The following is a 7,905-nucleotide window of genomic DNA, read 5'->3' as shown; positions in this document are numbered from 1 at the left end:
TAGAAGATTTTGAAGAACAAGCCGAAGAGCTTAGTAGGAAATTTGAAGATAAGAAGTATAATCGTAGCAAAGTGCAAGATGCACTAACAACAGCAAGAGACCTTGATAGAAATCTTCTTTTAAAACCTAAGGATAAAACCTCCAACAAGAACATTTAAGAAAGAAACAATATTAGATTCATTACACAGTACAGTAGCCATGCCAATAAAATAAGCAACACGATCAGAAAATATTGGCCAATACTCCTAAAGGATGAAAAGTTGGCTGGAGTAATCCCAAAAAACCTCAAATGACTTTCAAGAAATCATCAAATCTACAGAATAGCCTGGTTAAGATTGCGTTACCTATATCAAAACAGGTAACAACAAACACTTGGCTTAATAAAAATAAAGGAGGATTCTATTTTTGCAATAAATGCTCTTCGTGTAGAAATACTCACATTTGTACAACAAAGCCTGTAGTCGAATTTACATCCAACCACAACCAGAAGAAATTCTGCATTAAAGAGAAGATTACATGCGACACTGTGGGTGTCATCTATCTCCTACAGTGTCCTTGCAATAAACAATACGTAGGGAGAACCACTAGAAGTTTAAAAGTGAGACTGGCAGAACACTGCAGGAACATCAAGAATAAGGTGGAGAGCCATAGTGTGTCTGCACATTTTTTGCAACATCATAATAGTGACATGACAACCCTCAGATTTTTGGGCATCAAAAAGGTGAAACAAAACTGGAGAGGCGGAGACTTCGTGGCACAAATTTCTAGAGAAGAGGCAAAATGGATCTATGATTTAGGATCCTTAGCACCAAATGGCCTCAATCTAGATTTTGACTTAGGAAGTTTCTTAAACAAATGAAGGGAAATAAATCCTGTATTGAAAAGTAACTTTTATCTGTATAACAAAATCAACACTTTGAAAACAATAAACTCCAGTTTCCTATGTGGAATGTGAAGAATTAATTACATTGATGAGGATACAAACCATATGAAGTCTCACTTTTGATTCAATTTTTAGTAGAGAATTTCCCATACTTGTATATAATGTATGGAAAAACCTAATAGTTGGACTTGAGAGATACATTTCACTATATCCATGGATAAACGACATGACATAGAAATCCAATAGGAAAATATTAAAAACAACCACCCCACGAGGAGTTAATCAATGTAACCAATGGGATGGCAGGAGGAGGAGTATATAGATGCGAATCTACACAAACATTCATTCATAATTATCCCTGAGGAAGCCTCATTGTATGAGGGGAAACGGGTTGGGTATAACATCTTTGAAACTGACAATATCATCCAAAGTAAGGAAGGATTCATATGAAACCGCACAACTAGGAACAGATTATCTCCAATACAGTAGCGGATCTATCAAACTAAATCTGAGTTCCCCGCCGGACCGAACACAACAACACGCGCATGCGCCAACGAATTCCCTTTGCAGGGGAAAGTACAGCCAGAGCTCTCGCTGCCAACACCGGAACCAAGCAACAAGGATTCACTGGATTCAAACCAACAATCATAAGTCTATCCATTATAATATATCTAATGATGGAAACAGTACATCGGACCGACATTTAATGGATAGTGAAAATATGGTTTTATAAAGACAATAACATTTTATGATCAGTAATGTTTTAACTGCAGCAACGTGCACTAGAGATCTCAATCAGGTCATAGCAGAATATAGTTCATATACATACTCTGGCCAGAGATATACAAGTGTGCATACTACATCAATAAACAACCAATTTACCCGATATGTAATAGGTCTTCTTCTTTTTTCTAAGTGGTGGAGCGCCGGGGAAAACTTTATATACTTTGGATTATTTATAAATGTGAGAGAGAGCATTTAGACCCCTTAGGGCAGCACCCCACTCCAACAAGAAAAAACTTGAACGAATTGACAGCGCTTGGGATTTTTATCTATCTTAGCACTAGGGTTAAGCAGGAATAGTGAGGGGACCCCACGCTTTTTTTTTTTTTTTTTAACTTTCTTCTATTCTTTACCATTTTTACAGCTGCCAGGGCAATGTAACAGTGATGTGTTTATACAACACGCTGCTAGCAAGCAGCATGTTGTATCTGGCGTGTTTGAAAGCAAACTCTCCTGAGTTCGCTTAACCGTAGCTTCATACATTTGAGACTTGTATAGCTGTAGTGGCAAACAGTCGGGAGTTTGATCTCTATTGATTTTGCAAATAGCGATTTTGACAGTAGCACAACTCTGGCGATTTTACATGAAATCTCAGCTTCATACATCTGCGTGTTTCAACTCTCCCGAGAAAATCGCTGGATTTGCAAAATCACACCTTGATACATTTACCCCCAGGACTCCAGTATGACAGGCGATGGGAGTTCCTAATTTAACGTGTCAGCATGCTAGCGATTTTCTAATTGGAAATCAACTATTCTTTGGAATGCCGGAGTGACATTACTCTAATACTGTAAAAGAAACTATTTTGTCTGGTCTGTTTTGGTACATTATATATGGTCTAGGATGCTTATGTTCTGCTTCCCGTGACTATCTCCGATGTATGTGTAAAACAGAAGATTGATTGCTTGACCAATTACTATTCATACTCTCGTGTTAAGTGATGTATACTTAATATAATATAATACAACATTGGACATTGATGGTTTTTTGAATTAACATTTAGAATTAATAACGATGATGATGATGATGATGATGAATTGTCAGGGTAATAAGATTGGACATTTACAACCCTCTGATTTAATAGAGATATGTTGATGACAGCAACTGATGACCTCCAAAATTGGATCTAGCAGCAGGATGATATAATCATATTGGATGCATCCGATCCCCTTCTCCTCGGCCTGTCATCCGATCCCCTTCTCCTCTGCCTGTCATCCGATCCCCTTCTCCTCTGCCTGTCATCCGATCCCATTCTCCTCTGCCTGTCATCCGATCCCCTACTCCTCTGCCTGTCATTAAATCCCCTTCTCCTATGCCTGTCATCTGATCCCCCCTCTCTCCCCACAGAGTTCTACTTTTTATGAAGTTGCTCTACTGTCTCTTTTTAAGACACGCAGGCCCTAGACAACGATAAAGCTAAACTAACAAAATGTAATAGTACTGCATGTGTGTATTCCAGTGAACACACATATCTGTGAATTAGCAGCTCCACCATTTTGTGAGTGACAGCAATATCACTCCATGATAGTGCTGAATTTGCAGCTAACCACAGGATGCGATGGCATACCATGCCTGTATTGCGCAAGTAACACGTCCATTAAGGTTTCTGCCTTAATCGTCGTAATTTCATTGCTTTTTGGAGTTTCAGTGGAAGAGTTTCAATAGTTTTTGTACATTTTAGATGGTGTGTAAGGAACCTTATTCGGACATGTTAAACCGCAAGGTTTTCTGTCTATAGTATATATATATGTATGTATATATATATATATATATATACACATATATATATATATGTATATATATATATATATATATATACACATATATATATATATGTATATATATATATATATATATATATATATATGTATATATATGTATATGTATATATATGTATATATATATGTATATATATTTATATGTATATATATATGTATATATATATATATATATATATATATATATATATATTGTGGCAAGAGCCCGCTACTGCTGAAGCACACGCGAACAACTTCTTCCTTTTTATGTAGTTTTATTGTCAGGATGGACACCGTACAGATTTCACAGCAATACTTGGAGACCCTAAACGCTAGCTAGACATAGCTCAACTCTCTCTCAAGATCAGCCAGCTTTCCCGGCGTTGATCTCCCTAAACAAGTGATACAAACAAGCTTTTATACCTGATACTCCTCCCCCAGCCTTAGCTTGATGGACAGGTGACACACCCACCTTCTCTTTAAAAGGAAACGCCCATCACTGCCTCTGTTTGCACTAACAGACAGACACACCCTGTCTGTTTGCAGAGAGGAAGGATTTCAAATCATGTAAGTTAACCAAACTTAATCTATTGCTTTTCATACATAAGTCTTTACATTGAATCTAGGTGCGTTACTGCACAAATGTTTTACTCTATTTCCCTGCTTTCTCTGCATATTGCCAGCTAAATGCCTCCTTTTGTTACATATCCCTCCACCTAGCGTCTCCAAGTAGGGGGACGCGGACTTCGCAAGGAGCGCATATTTTCGTGACAATGCATCTGCATTCTTGTGCAGAATCCCAGGTCTATGTTCTACTGAGAACTTGAAAGGTTGCAGTGCCAAGAACCAGCGGGTTACCTTGGCATTTACCTCCCGGTTGTTCTGCATCCATCTCAATGGTGCATGGTCTGTTATTAAGGTGAACTCTCTGCCTAGGAGATAATAGCCCAGAGCTTCTGTAGCCCATTTTATGGCGAGACATTCTTTCTCCACAGTGGCATATTTTTGTTCCCTTGGAAGCAACTTACGACTTAGGTATAGGACAGGATTTTCTACTCCATTCTTCTCCTGTGACAAGAATGCACCTAAGCCAACACCAGAAGCATCAGTTTGGAGGAAGAACCTCGGGTAAAATCCGGTGCTTGTAGAACTGGGGAGGAACAAAGAGCTAACCGAAGATCAGACCAGGCGGTTTCTGCAGAGTCAGACCAGGTTAATCTATCTGGACAACTTTTTTTTAACATGTCCGTTAGTGGAGCAGCTCTAGTCAGCGAAGTGGCTTACAAACCACCTGTAGTAACCTACTAAGCCTCAAAAGGTTCTTAACTGCGACTTTTTTTTTGGTCTTGCCCAATTTTTGACTGCCTCCACTTTATCTAGCTGGGGTTTCACACGCCCTCGACCAACAACGTACCCCAAATATTTGGCTTCTCTCATGGCTATAGCACATTTCTCTGGGTTAGCTGTTAACCCTGCTGACCTTAATGAAGCTAAGACCGCCTCAACTTTGGCTAAATGTGATCCCCAGTCTGGGGTATAAATCACTATATCGCCCAGGTAAGTGGCTGCATAAGCTGTGTGAGGTCGTAGCAATTTATTCATGGCCCTTTGAAAGGTGGCAGGTGCCCCATGCAACCCAAAGGGTAAGACTTTATATTGATAGAGACCATCAGGGGTGGAAAATGCAGTCTTTGGCTTGGCCGTGGAAGTCAGGGGAACTTGCCAATAACCTTTTGTTAGATCAAGGGTTGTTAAATAATTGCTACCAGCAAGATTTTCCACTAGTTCATCCACACGTGGCATCGGATAGGCATCAAACTGCGACATACTGTTTAGGCGCCTAAAGTCATTGCAGAACCTAATTGTCCCATTGGGTTTCGGAACAAGCACAATGGGACTATTCCACTCACTAGTGGACTCTTCAATCACATCTAACTGGAGCATCTTCTCGACCTCCTTTCTCACGTCCACCCATCTGGCTTCTGGAATACAATACGGCTTCTGCTTTACAATGACTCCTGGAGCAGTGACAATGTCGTGTTCGATTAAGGTAGTGCGCCCAGAAATGGAAGAGAAGATATCCCTGTTCCGGCGAATCATTTCTTCAGTCTGTTGTCTCTGCTGAATGGACAAAGCTGGCTCTATGGGCACTTCAGACTTTTCAATGGCAGTACTCACTACCTGAGGAGAGGTTTCCTCATCATGCCAAGGTTTAAGGAGGTTAACATGATATATTTGCTCCTCCCTTCTCCTACCTAACTGGCGGATTCTGTAATTGACAGGACCGACAGCTTCTAGAACTAGATATGGACCCTGCCAATGGGCGAAAAGTTTGCTTTCCTGGGTGGGAACTAAGACTAGGACCTTGTCCCCAGGCTTGAAAGATCGAACAACAGCACTTTTATCATAACTTTTTCTCTGTCGTTCCTGAGCCTCTTTTACATGTTGCTGCACAATGGGCCCTATCTTTCCTAGCCTCTCATACATTTGGGACACAAATTGGACCAGATTTGGCTCCTTGGGACCTTGCTGCTCCCACCCTTCTTTTAACATATCCTAGATACCCCTGGGCTGTCTCCCAAACAATAACTCAAAGGGTCTAAACCCTGTTGAAGTGTGGGGTACCTCACGGATGGCAAACATCAAATAGGGAATAAGAGTGTCCCAATCTTTTTTTTCTCGAGCCACTGCTTTCCTGAGCATGTACTTTAATGTGCGGTTAAAGCGTTCCACCAAGCCATATGTTTGTGGATGGTATACAGAGGTGTGAAGCGCCGTAACCCCTAGCAACTGGCACATGTCCTTCATCAGTTTAGACATGAATGGAGTACCCTGATCTGTGAGAATTTCTTTGGGTATTCCCAAACGTGTAAACATCAATACAAGTTCCTTAGCTATGGTGCTGGACTTTATGTTTCGTAGGGGAACTGCCTCTGGGTACCTGGTTGCATAGTCAAGCACCACTAGTATATATTGGTGCCCACGTGCGGATTTTTCCAGTGGCCCCACAAGGTCCATAGCTATCCATTCAAAGGGAACTTGTACTATTGGTATTGGAATGAGAGGTGCCCTGTACATGGGTTTGGGACAGGTTCTCTACAAATGGGACAGGACCAGCAATACTTTTTCACTGCCATGTGTACACCGGGCCAGTAAAACCTAAACAGAACTCGTTCCCGTGTTTTATCCTCCCCTAGGTGTCCCCCACAGACATGTGTGTGTGCTGCTTTTAACACTAGGGTTACATGGACCTGAGGAACCATTAATTGTTCTACTTTTTCCCCCTGTACACTAGTAACTCTGTACAGGAAATTATTTTTAACAATAAAATATGGTATACCTTCTGCAGGCTGGGCGGCTTTCGCTACCCCATTTACCTCAGTCACACTTTTAAAGGCATGTTCCAAAGTGGCATCATTAAGTTGGTCTCGAGCAAAGTCCTGCAGAGGAAACAAAATTGGTATTGCGGACCAGTCCGTATCCTCATTGACAGGCGGGGTGGGCTCATCTGCGACATCACCGACCAATGCTAGTTTGGACTGTCCACGTTTCCCCGCAGGTGGATGCTTTTGTGGAACTCCTGATGTGACTCCCAGGATGGCATTCCGGTTTGGCGGTTCCCAAAGATCGATGTCCAGATGTTGTGGATTCCTAGGCGGCTCCTTTTTTTTTTTGAATTTTTTTTTTTATTGTTTATTTAAATAGGTTTACACGTATAAAACATCAGCAATGAGTTGTATAAATGGAGAAGAACATAAATACATGTGGATAAAATGAAAACATTTGCAGGCGTATGATAAATAAAGTGATGTAAAATCCAAATGTAGATTTGGTGTATATAATTCAAAGAGAAAAAGTTTGTAGGTGAGGGGAGACATACAGGGGGTTAAGGGGGAAGAGAAGGAAGGTATCTGATGAGGGAGAGAGAAAAATAAAGATGAGTGAGTTTGACCATGGTAACTAGAGCAAGAGATTGGTATATTTAGTCAGTCATCTCCAATCAGGAAGAAGTAATTAGATAGTAAGTTAAACTAAGAGAATGTCAAACGGTAGAAAGGGGTGGTTCTGCTTCATAAAAGGATGTCCAGGGGTTCCACACAGCTTTGAATTGAATTGGAGTATCGTTGAGGGTGGCGGTTATACTTTCCAATCGATATATTGACCATACAAAATTTATGGTCGCAGTAAGTGAGGGTGGGATCGAGTTCTTCTAATGCAGAGCAACCAGGTAGTTAGCTGCATTAAGAATATGTCTAATTAGTTTTTGAGTTGGGCGGGATATATTAGGGAGAGATCTAGGGAGTAATGAAAAGAGCAGTGTCAGGAATTTGAATGTGAGTAATGGAGGATATCAACTTATGGACTTGTTGCCAGTATGAGACTATCTTGGGGCATGACCACCAAACGTGCAGCAGGGAGCCTCTACAACCACACTCCCTCCAACATCTGTCCGAAGAGGCTGGGAATATAGAATGAAGACGC

This window comes from Mixophyes fleayi, chromosome 7 (assembly GCF_038048845.1).
Source record: "Mixophyes fleayi isolate aMixFle1 chromosome 7, aMixFle1.hap1, whole genome shotgun sequence".
Taxonomy (NCBI): Eukaryota; Metazoa; Chordata; class Amphibia; order Anura; family Limnodynastidae; genus Mixophyes; species Mixophyes fleayi.
Note: the sequence above shows the minus strand (reverse complement) of the source record.